Genomic DNA, 17,507 nt, shown 5'->3' with positions numbered 1-17,507 from the left:
TGCTTTCCTAGAAAGATTACTAGAGCCAGGTGCGGTAGTTCTTAGGAGCAATAGGATAGTGCCGCCTCTGGATTCTAGGGTTTGCAGAATTGGCCAAGCCTCTCCATGAACTTACGAGGGGAAAAGAGGGAAATATAACTTGAACTGAAAAAGAGAACCAAGCCTTTGAGGCGCTTAAGGCAGCTTTGGTATCTGCACCTGCATTGGCCTTGCCAAATTTAGGAAAGCCGTTCCAGCCATTTGTGGCAGAAAACGGAGGCATTGCAAAGAGAGTGCTGAGCCAGGCTTTAGGACCCTGGGGAAGGCCCGTGGCCTATTTGTCCAAGAGATTGGACCCAGTAGCCTCAGGGTGGCCAGCCTGCTTACTTGAGCTCTAGTTGCCACAGCCATGCTAGTGAAGGAGGCCAGCAAGCTCACCCTTGGACAGAATTTGCAGATAATTGGGGAGCATCATATAGAGAGAATTTTGAAATCCTCTCCTGATCGCTGGTTGTCTAATGCACGGCTAACTCAGTACCAGGTGCAGTTGCTGAATTCCCCATCAGTCCAGTTCCTGAAAAGTGCCACCTTGAATCCAGCCACCCTGCTTCCAGCCCCTGATCCAACCATCATGCATAGCTGCCATGAAATATTAGAGCAGGTCACAGGCATGCGCCCAGACTTGCGGGATGAGGCATACAAAAAAGCAGAGCTCGCTCTGTTCTCGGATAGCAGTAGTTTCCTTAGGGAAGGGCAGCGGTACACGGGGGCTGCGGTAACCACGGAAACTGAAGTCCTTTGGCAGCAAGCCCTGCCAAAAGGAACTTCAGCCCAGAGGGCGGAGTTGATGGGGTGTTTGCAAGGTCTAATCTTAAGAAAGCTGCAGGATATCTCTGCATATCTAGGGACTTTGAGTAGAAGATGCCTGTACTGGTAGGGACTTTTGGCTGCCACGTACTGAGTTTAAGTGCTGAGTTTAAGTACAGTCCTTCCCAGGGTGGGAAAGGAGCAGGGAATAAAGGTAGACTGTAGTTAAATCTGGATGGGCAAAAATATGTAGAAAGGTTGTGAAAGTTTTAAACCTGGAGGAAAGGAAACCTCAACTACTTGTTTTCTGGTTTTATGGTAATGTAGTTTCATTTTGCTTCCGTTTCTAATCAGAAACCCCCTGTATCTGAAGACCTAGTTAGGGTCACCTGAAGACCTAGTGAAGGTCGCCTGTAACCGGTTGGAGAGAATGCCTTTGCCACTCGGGACCCAGGAAGGGTCATTTGGGCCTGATGTGTGTTTCAGCCTGAGGCAAAGGAGCATGTCTCTGCCAAGAGACCGGACCTGAATGGCATGTCTCTGCGGAGGCTCCAGTAGACGCACCGGTGCAAGAGGATGCCTCTACCTGTGTGCTGTTCTTATAGAACTCCGTCTGTGTTCTAGATTTTGTTCTGTATCTTCTCTGAAAAGAAAATTGAGGATTCCAGGGATAGTTAAAACTTCACACTCTGTAGGAAAGTGAACAAGGGAAAGTGCAAGATATGTAAATGAAGATGTATGAAAGGATACAGAAGGTTGGTGGATGTTGCAGAAGGTCTATGGGAAGCTGTAAAGATAGAAGAGGGTTTGTAAAAAGGTGTGTAAAAGGTTATAAAAGTTTGTGAAAGTTTTGGAAAGAAAGTGTGTGGGGCCAGTAATAGAAGGTATAAGGCATAGAGATGCAATCTTAGTAGATATCAGAAGGAAAAGGATTTTCCTTCGCACTTGGTATTTTTCTCCCTACCTGATCCCTCCAGAATTTGGCATTCTGAAGGAGTGAGTAATGACATAAGGTTTCTCTGCATAAATCCATTAAGACCAGTCATTAATAGTTTGTTAACCGATGCTTTGACTGGAATGTCACGCCTGAAGGAGGCATGTCTGGGTTCTGGTTGTCACCAGGAAGCCCCGAGGAACTGGGATTGACTTGAGAAGCTAGCAAAAGCCCACAGGAAGAAGCCTGGCACCTTGGTTGATTGTGTGGTTCGTGGCAGTCTTTCCAGGGAAGGAACGAAGGTTTCTTTCCTGAAAGATGGATAAAAAGGAACCTGTAGGCACAACGAAAGCCTCAAGGATTTAAGTGAAACAACTGGTACAGGTGAAGCCAGGTGGCAGATGTGTGGCTCTACTTCTGTGCCCTGAGGGGCGGACTAAAAGTCAGTCTAAAGGTTCCCTGAGTTCCAGCGAAGCAAACTTAAAGATCATAGGCGATCCAGGCTGCTCTTGGTGTGTTTATGCAAACAGACAGGCAGAATTAAAAGTTGGACTCAAAGTAGTCTCTTTAATAACGATGAGGGTGATCTTAAGGAGAAAAATCATGGTCTAAGGAAAATCACAATGCTCAGTATTGGATATAGGAATCATGCAGCTGTCTTGAAAGTTTGCTTTCATTTGAAAGTTGAAACTGGGTTTGTAATATTACCGAAGATGTTCAATTTACAGGCACGAAGGGCCTGTCAAATTGCCATTGCTGTATGTCATCGCAGCAAGGGCCTTGCAACTGAATGTCTTCCCAAAAGACAGTCTCACCAGCATAGAGACTGGCTTGGGAGTGGTTGTGTAAATTAACCTGCGTGTTCCTCCTTCTGTTTTCATAGGGCGTGGGACTATGGCCTCATTACCTGAGAGAATGGTTGCAATATAGGCCTCACTTAAGGATCCCATCTTCATCATCTACCCCTGAGACTCAACTAGTTTGGTTAAACTAGGTAGTTGGGTTGGTAAAGGGTTTGAGAGATCTGTGGACTTCACTTCAGAGCTTATCTTCCCTTTTCTGTCCTAATAGCCAAGACAGAAAGGGCCCAGAGATCTGAAAGGAGAGAAATCCTGATATATTCCCCTCAGCCCGAGCGAAGTGTAGTGAGCCACAGGGTTTTGGACAGGTGTAGCATGTCTCATACACCTTCCTCCAGATGAGCCATTCTTTACCTAGGTGCCTGCCTTTCTGATTCGGTAATTATGATTTAATTGTGCCTTCCAAATCTCTTGCCAAGTCTGTCACCTCCAGAATATGACGAGGATGCCAACTGTCCAGTAATGCCAGCCTTTGGACACCGAGCCTGCAACTTCGCAGTGACAGCCAACTGACTTGGATTCTGTAAGGTCCTTCCCCTTACAGGAAAGGACTACCTCCGTGCTGCACCCCCTTTCAGGGCACCCCGACCCAAGGTTAGGTAGGACAACGTCCATGTCCAGCCGGAAGCAGTTACAAGAAGATGAGACCTTCGCCCATTGTCCTTTATATAATTATAAAGGGGTTATATATCTGAAAGGAAGGATTGAAGCAGGGTGCCGCCAAGAGGAGGGCCCAGGAAGGGATTTGTAATAGGGTCCAGAACTCAAGGTGTACCATTCCTAGGCCCCTTACTCATAATTCTTCTGGGGATTAAGCCTAGGGCCTTGCATCCTACAGACCCTAGTTCAGAATCTAGAAGCCACAGTCACTCGTACTGCAGTAGCTAAGGTGCTGGCCCTTCAGAATTATCAGCATCAGTACCAGAAACTAAGGCAGTTTACTGATACCCAGAACTATGGCCAGCTCTATAGTGATGCTAAAGGAGCCGAAAACGACTTTTTGCATCAAAAGGGGGGAATATAGTAGATAATGGTTTAGTTAGTATGCTGCTCCCAGTTACTATGCTGCTTCCAGGTTGCCCCTGGCTGCTCACTTACAGGTTCAGTGAGCCCAGGTGGCACTAAGGGAACCTGTGCTCAGGTTTGGGGAGGAAGTGAACCCCTAGGCTCTATAAGCTGAGCCTGCATGAATATTAGGAATTGGATACTAAGCCATGTAGGTACACCACCATTTTAGGTAAGCCGATTATAGAAATCGTTGTTTAACAACAAGGAACATGACCCACTCCTCCGAAAAGAATCCAGGATTACTGAAAGCCCCTGAGGGCATTTGGTTTATATGCCTCCAAGGAATATATCTTTGTTTGCCACCAATTTCTTATCCAGAATTTCGTGTAACTGGGTACATAATTCCCCAAGTGTATCTCTATGCAGGAAACCCAGATTTTGTTCTCCCCTCTAGGACTAGGAAAAAAAAAACCTCCCCTTCTTATACCCATAGTAGCCACTGTTAGGATCTTAGGGTCCCCCGCACTCAGTGCCGCAGCCCTCATTCGGGAGATTTAGAGTTAAGGCAGCTTTCGCAGACTTTCTCTAAGGACATATCTCTGCTGCAAGATCAGGTAGCTGATTTAGAAAGACTGGTAGACTCCTTAGCAGAGGTAGCTGTCCAAAATCGGAGAGGATTAGATGTATTGTTCTTAAGGAAAGAAGGATTATGTGCAGCATTAGGAGAAACTTGTTGCTTTTATGCTAATCATTCAGGGATAATTAGAGATAGTATCAAGGTCTTAACCCAGAGACTAAAAGAATGAGAAAATCTAGAAGAACCAACGCAGGAATCTATTAAGATGTCCCCATAGTTGACTACCCTGATTTCCTCTATTAGTGGGCCTTTATTAATTATACTCCTCTGTTTAACCTGTGGCCCCATCATTAGTATGATTCAAGGATTTGACTCATAAGTGCCAACAAGGAAATGGGGGAATGTTGAGAGCTAGGAAAGAGGGCTAGCCAATTTTAAGCATTGCTAAGCAGAAAACCTCTTGAAGGTCACCAGAATAGATAGGGGAGAGAAACAACATTGTCGGCCAAAGTAAGGGTAAAGGTAAACAATACGTGATTTGCAGAGGGCTTATTCTGAGTTACAGCCAATTAGAGGGCCATAAAACTTTGGGTGCCAGACTCATCTCGGGTCTGGACCCTTATCTTTAAACTGAGGGTACAAATTAAGTGGGACAGACAGATGGTTCTTATCAACAGGAGACAGACAGATAGTTCCTCCTGACCCCAGAGCTATGCAGAGATAGCCGCAACTCCCACTTTTGTAACTTGCTTGCTTGCTTCTCACCGTATAAAAGAGCTAGCCTGTGAGCGTTCGGCGCGACTCCCCTTTGCAGCCTTAACGGGCACCCTGGGAGTTCGCCCCTGCGCAGGTAAAAATAAAGTACCATCTAAGTGCACTCCACACGTCTCCATTTGATTTTCTGCTCGCGTACGGGATACAACACCAGTGATTCTTTTTATGTGACAGGTCCATGTGTCTAAGTACTGAGGCAGCCGGCCGAATTAACTACATCTTTACTGAAGTTCCATGAGAACCTTTATGACAGGATTTTTTTTTCAGTGATTTTATAGGGAGGAAGAGGGAGGAAAGAAATATGTACTTTGTTGTTCCACTTTTTTTATGCATCCATTGGTTGATTCTTGATGTGCCCTGGCTAGGGATCGAACCTGCAACCTTGGTGTATCAGGACAATGCTCTAACCCACTGAGCTACCCAGCCACAGCCTCAGAATTTGGAATTTTTAAGATGCACTCCTATATAAACATATATATAGCATATATAAAGATACAGGGTCCAGCATAAATAACACCACTTTTTTATTACAAAATCTTTCATTACAAAATCATAAGCTTGTAATTCTGTAACAATAATACCACACTCTGGTATACCATATGACATTTTAAGTGAAATGTTCAAGTTAAAACTATAAATTATTACACCCATATTATTACCCTACCAACCACACTCAAGTAGACCTTATTTGAGTGCCAGACCCTAAGTATTGCATATATAAATATTGGATTTACATTCCTTATAAAGTTTTCTATTTCCTCAAGCTTCTTACCCAGCATATTTAGCCTAATCAGTTGCTTGTCCTAAAAATTCAACTGGACAGATTTTGAGTAAATGATGTACAAGGGGCTGTGGTGGTCGGTGGTGGTTGGTGGCAGTGGGCAGCCATGTTTTGCCTGTTCGTTATCTGTTCCCTCGCTTGCAAATGACACCTGCTTTTCACACAGGAACCTTCTTCCTATTCTCCAAGGGATGCAGCCTTGCCTTGATACCACTGTCAATCAAAGTGATATCCTGTCTAGCTCAGGGCAGGGGCAGGGGCAGGGGGCAGGGGGCAGAATCTTGTATTAGTTTTCTATTTTCTGCCCTAACAATTTATCACAAACCTAAGGAGTTAAAAACAACACAGTTTTATAGGTCAGAAATCTCACTGTCTGCATTCCTTTCTGGCATCTGTAGGGAAGACCCATCTTGTCTTTTCTAGCTTCTAGAGGCTACCTGCTTTTCTCAGCTGTGATCCCCTTCCTACATCTTCCAAATCAGCAACATCTTTCTAATCTGCTTCTGTAGTCATATCTCCCAGATCCAGCTGGGAAAGGTTCTCCACTTCTAAGGATCCTTGTGATTATATTGGGTCCCATCCAACTAATTGAAGATAATCTCCCCACCTCAAGGTCCTTAATTTAATCACATTTGTAAAGGCCCTTTTGCCATGGAAGGTAACATTCTCAGGTTCCGGGTATTAAGGCATGAATGTTTGGGAGGGCCATTTTTCGGCCTACCACAGACCCCTAGCCTACCAAGGGTGGCCCATTATACTCTGTTCCTGGAAGGAGCAAAGTGATGACCAAGGACTGAAAAGTACTGATGTGCACCTACTTCCATGATGTCTCCCATCATCCTTTGCACACAGAGGGCTGGCTCCTGCCTGACTCTCCAGTTTATCCTTCAATATTAGAATTTCCCCATAGCCTAGAACTTGCTAGAATTAAATGTAAGTCATCATACAGCAGCTTCAGTGGAGTATCAGAACGCTTGGTTGCAGACAACAGAAAAAGCCTCTATCAATCTTAAGGAAAAGGAGAATTGATTTAACAGATGTCAGTGTCTTATAGAATAAATGCTGAGAATCAGTGTAATTCTATTGATTGATTTCCAACAGATTTGGAAAATGTAGGCAACAGAAGTCACTGCAAAAGTGGCACAACAGAAAGTGTAGTTTATCTGTCATGCTCTGCTGCAGCTTTAAGAAATAGGACCTTGGACTTCTGGCCAAGATGGAGGCATAGGGAGACACACTGTGCCTTCTCGCACAACCAAAAGAAGGACAACAAATTTAAAAACAAAAAACAACCAGGACTGACAGAAAATTGAACTGTATGGACGTCCAACAACCAAGGAGATAAAGAAGAAACACTCACCCAGACCAATAGGAGGGGTGGAGATGGGCAGCCAGGCGGAGATGACTCATTGTAAGGCAGCTGGCTGGAGGACCAGGCAAGGCTGTGAGTAGAGGAGCGGGCGGTCCCACATTCATGTGCAGATAAACTGGGAGGAGCAACTGGGGAGCAAGACAGACCGTGCAACCCAGGGTTCTAACAGAGGGAAATAAAGCCTCAAACCTCTGATTGAAAAACCTGTGGGGGGTGGGGCAGCACTGGGAGAAACTCCCAGCCTCACAGGAGAGTTCATTGGAGAGACCCACGGGGTCCTAGAACGTACACAAACCCACCCACCCTGGAATCAGCACCAGAGGGGCCTAGTTTGCTTGTGGGTAGCCAGAGAAGTGACTGAAAGCAGGGCAGGAGCCGAATAAGTGACACTGTTCTCTCTCGGATCCCTCCCCCACATACAGCGTCACAACACAGCAACATGGGTTGCCCCACCCTGGTGAACACCTAAGGCCCGGCCCCTTACTACGTAACAGGTGTGCCAAGACAAAAAAAAATGGCCCAAATGAAAGAACAGATCAAAGCTCCAGAGAAAATACAACTAAGCAATGAAGAGATAGCCAACCTATCAGATGCACAGTTCAAAAACCTGGTAATCAGGATGCTCACAGAATTGGTTGACCATGGTCGCAAATTAGAGGAAAAGTGAAGGCTATGAAAAGTGAAATAAAGGAAAATGTACAGGAAACCAACCATGACAGGAAGGAAACCGGGACTCAGATAAATGGTTTGGACCAGAAGGAAGAAATAAACATTCAACCAGAACTAAATGAAGAAATAAGAATTCAAAAAAATAAGGAGAGGCTTAGGAACCTCCAGGACAACTTTAAACGTTCCAACATCCAAATCATAGGGCTGCCAAAAGGAGGAGAAGAAGAGCAAGAAATTGAAAAGTTACTTGACACAATAATGAAGGAGAATTTCCCTAATCTGGCAAAGGAAATAGGCTTTCAGGATGTCCAGGAAGCTCAGATAGTCCCAAAAAGTTGGATCCGAGGAGGAACACATCAAGGCACATCATAATTATATTACCCAAGATTAAAGATAAGAAGAGATTCTTAAAAGCAGCAAGAGAAAAGGACACAATTACCTACAAAGGAGTTCCCATAAGACTGTCAGCTGATTTCTCAAAAGAAACCTTGCAGGCAAGAAGGGGCTGGAAAGAAGTATTGCAAGTCATGAAAGGCAAAGACCTGCATCCAAGATTGCTCTATCCAGCAAAGCTTTCATTTAGAATGAAAGGGCAGATAAAGTGCTTCCCAGATAAGGTCAAGTTAAAGGAGTTCATCATCACCAAGCCCTTACTATATGAAATGTTAAAGGGAGTTACCTAAGAAAAAGAAGATCAAAAATAGGAACAGTAAAAATGACAGCAAACTCACAGTTATTAACGACCACACCTAAAACAAAAGCAAGAGCAAACTAGGCAAACAACTAGAACAGGAACAGAACCACAGAAATGGAGATCACATGGAGGGTTATCAACAGCAGAGTGTGACGGGGAAAGAGGGGGAAAGGTACAGAGAATAAGTAGCATAAATGGTAGGTAGAAAATAGACAGGGGGAGGTTAAGAATAGTATAGGAAATGTAGAAGCCAAAGAATTTATATGTATGACCCATGGACATGAACTAAAGTGGGGGAATACAGGTGGCAGGGGGTGTGCAGGGTGGAGGGGAATAAAGGGGGGGAAATGGGACAACTGTAATAGCATAATCAACAAACTATACTTAAAAAAAGAAACAGGACCTTCAACGGATCTCTTGTAACATTTGATCAAGATACGAAGTGTCAGGAAGGAGCTTCTGATGCAATGCATTGGAGTCCTCCCTCAGGCTAGCAGGCACAAGCCCTCTGGTCTCTCTAGGGGGATATGGGCACTCATTTTCATCAAAGCTAGCACCATGGGACATTCATGCATGGAGACTGATGCAGACTCTGACCAGCGGTGTCCACACTGTTGTGAATGCAACGAACAAATTCACATGGACTGCAAAAGTCCTGTGGAGAAAAAGGGATGGCATGGCTGCTCTCTGAGTAAGAGAGCACCCTGACCCTTGCCTGGACAGGCTTTTATTGCTTTTCTGGGAGCATTGCCTCAAGGAAGGTCTTCGTTCATCATTGTCAGGCAGTAATGATCAAACAGTAGATAACATTCAAAGAACTATGAGGGCTTATTCTGAGTCATGGTTAGTTAGCTAAAGGGCCATAAAACTTTGGAAAACAAACTCATTTTATGCTTGGACCCTTATCAGAAAATTGACAGTATTAGCAAAGCAGGTTTCACAGGATTTTGTGCATTCTTTCTTAGGCCTGATTGCCCTGGGGAACCCACCCTTTCTAGCACAGGGCCGCACCCACTTCCAGCATTGTTTCAGGCTTAAATCAGGCAGGGGAAGTAAGGCAGCCAAGAGATTAGGAGACTTCTTGCGGGACAGAATGAGGACTCAGGCTATGTGAAAGCCTAGGGGCAAGGGTCCATTACCTCCTTTTTCTATAGCCCCCCAAGTCCTTCCCTTAGGGCCTCTTCATGACCATGCCTGTCTTAGGTCATCCCTCCCCTGAGGAATCTTACCTGTCATTGGCTAACTAGTCATCTGTCCCGGGCCAAGCGTGGTGAAGTAAAAGGAGGCAGAGGCGGCACCCCTGCCAGGGAGATCAGCTTTGTCTCCTTAGTGGCTTATGGTCCCAAGGTCTCTTTACTCAGCCTTTGTTCTGGGCGTTACAGCTTCTGAAACCAGGCAGGGCAGTTCCCAAAAGGAGACAGAATACTGTGAGGCAAAAAAAAAAAAAGAAAGAAAAAAGAAAGAAAAAAAAAAAAAAGCTAACCAATATCCCCCACAAAGATTCTAAGAGAAATTCAAAGAGCTATGGGGGAGAAACAGAAGTCATATCTCTTTAGGAAAATCAGGACTATGTGGAAAATGGGTGTAGAACAAGACTGTCCTATAGAAATAGAATTCATGCCATGTATGTAATTAAAATTTTCTACTAGCCACTTTAAAAAAATAAAAACAAAAAAATTATTTTAATGTATTTTATTTAACCCACTATATCCAATATATTATCATGTCAACATGTAATTACTGTAATAAAATGTGAATGAGATATTTTACATGCACTAAAGTATTTAATGGAAAGACTTACAGTTTCACTTATTTTCATTTAAATTAAATAAAATAAAAAATTTGGCTTTTTGTCGGCACCAGCCACATTTTAGGTGCTTAATGGGCCCATGTGGCTAGTAGCTACTATACTGGATAAGGCAGGTCCAGAAGGGTGTACCAGTTTGGGTCCAATCAGGAGAGAGGAATCACAGTAATCTGAACAGGGAAAGATTAATATAAAGAATCATTAACTATAGCAGAGTTGCACTAATGAAAATCTGAATAACAAGTAGCAGAGAGAACTTTAAGGGATATAAGAATGGCAGAAATATGGAGCAATTGCTACCTCTTAGGGCTCAGAAGGAGCATCTTCGAAAGAGCCCCCTCTCCAACACCTCACAGAAAGGGTGTGGCTCCCTGAGTGTCAGACAAGTTGCTGTGGTGCCAGTAGCACTTGCTGGAATGCTGCCCTCTGGAACGTTCCCTCTATGGTGCGCGGGGAAGCTGTTCACAGTTGGTTTCTCATTGGCAATACTCTGCTACAACACTGCTCCGGGTGCCAGGGGAGGCGGCCTTACTTGCTGCTGCCTGGCGTATGCTGAGGGAACCTGGACACTGGGGCAGCCACGTGCACCACAGCGGCCAGACCCAGGCCTAGATGGGTGGCTATCTTAATAAAGGAGAAGTCCTCCAGTATGATGTCCAGAGGGACACAGCCTGAAGCAGAAAAGCAAGGGGACAAGTTTGGGTTGGGGAATCATTGTAAATGGGTGGGTAAGGTGGGAATGTTGTAACATTGAAAGGTATACCCAAGGGTTCATGGGTTTACCTCAGACTCTACAAACATTCTGTACAACATTATCATCTTCCCCAAGCACCAATCTGGTCACATCACCCCTCTTTAATAAATTTCAGTGCGGCTTTTTCTTGCCCGTATAGAATCTTAGCGTGGCATTCTTGGCTATTTGTCCAAATGTCCTCTCTCCATACCAGGGATCCCCACCCAGCTTCTGCTCTGCTATTTTGCCTGCAAGAGCTCCCTTTCCCCTTCCATTGATCCCAGCGCAGTTCAAAATCCCCAATCAGAACCAACTCTCGTAGCACGCACCGCATTTCTGCCCCACCACATAAAGTCTGCCAAGTTCCCAAGGAAGGGACTCTCCTTTGTCAGTGTGGTATCCTCCCTGGCATTTAACGTGGTAGGTGCTGGGTAAACACTTCAGACTGGACTACAGGCTCCTGTGGGCTGTACAGTGCCCAGCACGTTGGAGGGGCCTTCTCAATAAATACGTGAGATCAGTGGAATGGAATAGAATAGAAAGTCCTTGTCACTAACACCTTGTTATGTTTGCTTCCCAGCATTGATCTTTCCCTTTCTCAAGTACTGGCATCGCCATTTTTTTTTTGAGAACTCTTTCTCACTGACTTTTCAATCCTAATGTCTACAGTGAGTTGAAAGGTGACCCCCTAAAAAGATATTCCATGTGCTAATCCCTAGAATCTGTGAATATTACCTTCCAAGGCAAAAGTTATGATTAAGGAATTTGAGAGGAGGAGCTTATTCTGGGATATCCAGGTGGGCCCAAAATACAATCATAAGAGTATTGCGACAGAGAGAGGTGGCAATTATGTGCCCACACAGGCAGAGTCTAGAGTCCCAAGCCAAGGAAAACCTGGAGCCACCAGAAGCTGGATGAAGCACGGGATGGTCTCCCCAAGAGTCTTTACTACGAGAGAATAAAACTTCTGTTGTTTTAAGCCATCCAGTTTTGGTGATTTGTTATGGTAGCCAAAGAAAGCTAATACAATGTCCAGTTCCAAAGGCAGTAGTGATTGGGTCCAGATAGGCACGTGACCCAATTATCCAATGAGACTCCATTATGGGACTTTTGCTGGAGCTACTGGGAAAGAGGGGTTCTTTTTCCCACTAAGGCAACCCATACTGGGAGAAGGCAAGCCTAGAGCTGCTTAGGGACACCATGTAGAGACATCGGCCTAATACGTTGAAAAAGACAGAGACAAACACCTAGTGTTGATGATGTCGTTTGATCTGTATCCAGCCAATCTAAAGCCAACACTATCCTTGAACTTTTCAGTTATATCATCCAATTAATTCCCAATTTTACTTAAGCTAATATGAGCTGGGTTTTTGCCACAAACAGCTCAAAGACTTCTGACTCATAATCTTTTTGATACCTGTATAGGGTTGTCAATTATATAGGAACTTCAGATAAAAAACAAATAATTTTTAGCCCTGGCTGGTGTGGCTCAGTGGACTGAGTGCCGGCCTGCAAACCTAAAGGTTGCTGGTTCAATTCCCAGCCAGGGCACATGCCTGGGTTGTGGGCCCAGCCCCCACTTGGGGGCGTGCAAGAGGCAACTCATTGATGTATCGCTCACATGTGGATATTTCTCTCCCTCTCCTCCTCCCTCCCTTCCCCTTTCTCTAAAAATAAATAAATAAAATCTTAAAAAAATAAGTTTTTAGTATAAATGTATCTCAAATATTGCATGGGTCAGATACTAAAAAAATTATTTCCCATTTATTTGAATTTCAAACTTAACTGAGCAGCATCCTGGTTTTTTGGTTTGGGGGTATTTGTCTTTTGCTAAATTTGGTGATCCTATGTTGGAAGATCATCTGAAGCCTTTGAAAGGCCAGCTCGTTATAGTACAAAGGGAGGTGGGGATACCTCTTCGTGCAGAGTAGACGCCTCTCATAATTTCGGGCATTCCAACTACTAGCATCTGTGTCCTGCACCGACTGGGGCTGCGGATCATTCGGATTATGGACTCACAGTATCATGACTCTTAATGTGATTTGAGGTTGAGAAGGAAATATTACCAGCTTTTTAAAAGCCTCCAACACTCAGCTAAGCAGTAAAAGGGTGCCTTTATGTGTTTTGAGACCTACGACACCCTTTAAAAGCGAGGTTCTTTCTGAGCAGCTTTCCCAGTTTTCTCTGCTTGGTGTGACGTACATGTTAGGGAATGGCCCCAAAGCAAAGGATCGTGGAGGAACCAGCTGTGGGGGCCGGTAGGGGGCCTGATGCAGTGCCTATTACTTCCTCCAGCAGGTGAGAAGGAAAATGGCTCGCTGAGGGTATACCAAAGTCTGGGGGCCAGCCTGAAAAAATATGATTTAAGAAACACACGAGAAGAAACTGCCAAACTGTTTCCCAAAATGGTTGTACTATTTTTCATTCCCATCAGGCATGCTTTTGCAAAATGTGAAAAAGTAAGAGTTTAATCTGAGATATGATGCAGGAAATGGACTTGTTTTACCTTATTTGTAATACAGTGTTGCCTTCTCCAACCTAAGATATTCTCCTACACTTTCTTCTAGTTTATTCATTCATTCATGTATTCAGTATTCTCACCACCTGTTTGAATACCTCATAAATAGCAGGGGATTTTTTTTGTTTGGTTTTTTTTAATGTAGGAGAGGCCTTCTTAAGACCAAAGTAAACTCAAAGCCATCTAGCAAAAGATTTTTAGATGTGACAGCATAAAATTTTTTAAGAGATTTTTGTATTTAACAAAAGCTAAAAGCAAAATTAAAACAAATAGCAAACTGAAGAAAATATTTACCAAAACATTATGACTTTCAGAAGATTAACTTAAAGGACTCCTATAAATCAGTAAGAGTAACACAAACCATCGGGTAGAAAAATTGGCCAGGTCTATGTATTCATAGCCTTGCCTATTGGCAATTCACAGAGAAACAAATACAACAATTAAAATGAGTTGTCTTTCACCTGTAAGATGAGGTAACAAAAGATTATTTTTAAAAATTGATAATATTCAGTGATTATCAGGATGTGGGAAAACACATACGCTGCAGAACTTCTGATGGGAGTTGAAATCGGTGAACCCTTCCTGAGGCCCTTCGCTCGCTTTCCCGCTGGCAGGAATCCTTATCACGGCAACTCTACATGAAAGGCTATTTCATCATTTTAATAAATGGCCACTGTGACAGTGGCGAATGACTGACAACCACTGAATGTCCATCAGCAGAGGACAGGATGGGATAAATTTCAGTAATTATGGTAAATTATATTAATCACAGTATGTAGCAACTGCAAATAGTGAGGTGTCACCATAGGTCCAGACTCAGAAAGAATTTAAGGTCATGGTGTACAGTATGTTTTCCTAAAAACTAAGCCTCTTTTATTTGCGTTGTACAAAAGCAGAAATGTGTGTGCCCAGAAAGCAAATGGAAGTTTGTAGACCACATTGTAACTGTGGTGACCCCTGGGGAAGAGGGTGGGATTGACAAGGGGGGAATAAACGGAGACCTCGTGTGTCACTTTGTATGGTTCTATGGTTTAAATATTTTACTATGAGATTTTTATAAGATTATATCATATAAAACTGCTGATTTTCAATCACTGTGGCTTATAAAAATAGCAATTTTGTGTAGTTCTAGAAAAATGCAAGCTGAAGTTTTCAGAATGACAATATATGAATATATTGTGCTAAGAAGACAAAAATATGTTAAGTGGATATAATAAGGATTCTTTGCAGAACAACAAAGCCATTCTGTGATTCAAAGTGGGACCTGTGAATTCAGATTCCACAGAAACCGTATTTGAAATGAATTGATATCGTTCACTCCTTCCTTTCCTCGGCAGCAAGGATTGAGCACTCCTGAACGCCAGGCACTGTCTGATCTGCTCAGCATACGTCAGGGCCCCAATCTGGGGCAATTCTGAAGGAAATTCCCAGCTTCAGCTTGAGAAGTGCCCGCAGTCGGCTGAGACCTCTCTTGTGACTACACTAATTTCAACTTCTCCCTCTGCCCAATCCTCCTTCCCACACACCCTTAGAGCTGACATTTCTCAGAACGCTTCTCCAAGAATCACTCACATGCAAATCCTTTTCAAAATCCACTTCATGGGGAAACCCAACCTGTAATACACACAAATACCCACATGAATATATGGTAAATACCGTTTATCAACTGTATTTTATTACTTAACATACTGTGAACCTTCCACATCACTTTTAATGTTGGCATGCTATTCCATTATACCACAATTTATTTAATGTCTCCTATCCTAGAGCACTTAAATTGTTTCCAACTCTGGGATTTTGTAAATACCACGGCAGCAAACATTCTGTTACTACACTCATCTTTGCAACTCCACTTAAAATTTCCTGGAAAAACATTCCCAGACTGTGATTGCTGAAACAACCAGAATTTTGGTTTAAGATGTTTCATTTGGAAATAAGTTCAAACTTACAGAAGAGTTGCAAGAATAAGAATAGCACCAAGAACATTTTTACACCCTTTACTTAGATTCACCTATTGTTAACAATTGACTCCCAAATAGTGGTGTATGTTTTCTAAGAATAGGGATACTCTCTTCTACAAGCACAATACAGTTATCAACTTTGACAACTTACTTCTGAGACGATACTTTTGTTCATATTCTAATCTCATATGTTGACTCGCTAATATCTATAATGTTTTTATAGCATTTTCTCCAGTACAGGATCCAGGTTAGGGTCACACACTATATTTGGTTGTTATATCTCTTTAGTCTCCTTTAATCTGGAACATTTTTCACAGCCATTTTGTGTTTTTATGACATTAACATTGTAAAAGAACAGAGGTTCCCCCAACTCTTTGAGAAAATAGGATGTTTCTCATTGCAGATCTGTTTGGCGTTTCTTCATAATTAGACTCTGGTTACACATTCCCAGCATAACCTGCTGTTGTGTGCTTTTCAGGGTATCCATCTGTCCCTCACTGTGATGTCACAACAGATTAGATGAAAGCATCATCTCAGAAGCAAGTTGTCGAAGTTGATAACTGTATTGTGCTTGTATAAGAGAGTATCCCTATTCTTAGAAAACATACACCACTATTTGGGAGTAAATTGTTAACAATAGGTGAATCTGAGTAAAGGATGTAAAAATGTTCTTGGTACTATTCTTATTCTTGCAAGTCTTCCGTAAATTTGAACTTATTTCCAGATGAAACATCTTAAAACATAAACAAACCCAAATCCTGGTTGTTTCAGCGATCGCAGTTCAATCCAAATACTCGTCTAGTATTGTCTGATTCTCCATGCGTAGTTACTGTTTTCTCTTCGAGCTCCCAAGCAACTCGTAGAGAAACACTCAAATATCTAGCTCCTCATCAAAATTTGTCCCTAGATTTAGCATTAACTGATCCTTACCCAAACCAATCTTTATAACAATGGCCGAGAACTGATGGTTTTCCAACTCTAGCACAATGACCACATTTACCAGTTGGCACTCAGCATTCTACTGTAAGCAAGAACTCCCTTCTCTCTCCTTTATGAAGAATGGGTATGGACTCACGGATCCCTGTTTTATCTCCCAGTGGTTTGTAATTCACTACTGGACTCAATTACTTTCACGCGCATGTTGTCCCAGACTTGACCAAAGGCCCCCTTGAGCTGGCTGCCTCTATCATTTTTGAGCACTTCCCTACTGAGATATTCCAGGGTCATCTTGTGCCCATCCTACCCACTCCCTGGAATCAGCCACTTGACCAAGGAGCTCTGGTTCTTGGTGGAGAATGGTATTAGAGACAAGTACCTGAGTGCTAGAGGTGCTCATCGCTTCTAGGATGTGTTTGCTGCTGGGCACTTTCAGCAGTCAGAGCGAGGAAATATATGCACGTACAGTATATATGCCTAAAACAAATACATGCAAACATATACTTACCCACATGCCAAATGCACATGCAAATATGCACGTGTACACACATAGCCCATTCTCCTTACCTGCATTAGTTACGTTCTATAAAGCTGCCACAAACACTGAATTAGCAAATACTGGAGCATTGCTAAAAGAGGCACAGACAGGGTTAGGCTCCTGCAAGCCTCTGATCACAGCATTTTCATTAACTGATCGATATATAACTTTGTTTTATATGTGTTCTTTTAGAGACATCTTATTTACTATATTTTGTTGATTCATCAACATTGAATTCACGGCCAATAGCACTATATTTCATGCCTTAACTAAGTTTATCTAACACACTTTTTTCTCTATAAGTCACATCACAGCCTTCTTGGACTTAGGAATACTGGATGGGAAGCACTTCAGCACTGCACTTAGGGGCCATTTCAAACAACAAAATCGCTGACAAAAAGCACAAAAATGGGAAAATGTGGCACTAAATAGACTGCAAAAAGGACACTCGTTTATGGTGTGAGAGTGGAAGCCAGAAAGCAGAGGGACACCTGTGTCAACCTCACTGAAAACATGCAAATCAGGTGACTCAAAGATTTTGCTGCTTTGCGCATGTCTG

The 17,507-nt window shown here is 43.1% G+C and overlaps 1 protein-coding gene across 1 annotated transcript in view; it reads right to left on the bottom strand.

The window, feature by feature from the left end:
- Positions 1-9,767, bottom strand: part of GOLM1 (golgi membrane protein 1) — a 63,303-nt gene extending 53,536 nt beyond the window's left edge. Inside the window, exon 1 of the mRNA XM_053923430.2 lies at positions 9,685-9,767. The gene's annotated coding sequence lies outside the window, so the exon portion shown is untranslated. The remainder of the gene's footprint in view (positions 1-9,684) is intronic.
- Positions 9,768-17,507: the final 7,740 nt, after the last annotated feature.

This window comes from Desmodus rotundus, chromosome 1 (genome assembly GCF_022682495.2).
Source record: "Desmodus rotundus isolate HL8 chromosome 1, HLdesRot8A.1, whole genome shotgun sequence".
NCBI classification, from domain to species: Eukaryota; Metazoa; Chordata; class Mammalia; order Chiroptera; family Phyllostomidae; genus Desmodus; species Desmodus rotundus.
Note: the sequence above shows the minus strand (reverse complement) of the source record. Positions and strands in the feature narration are given on the sequence as shown.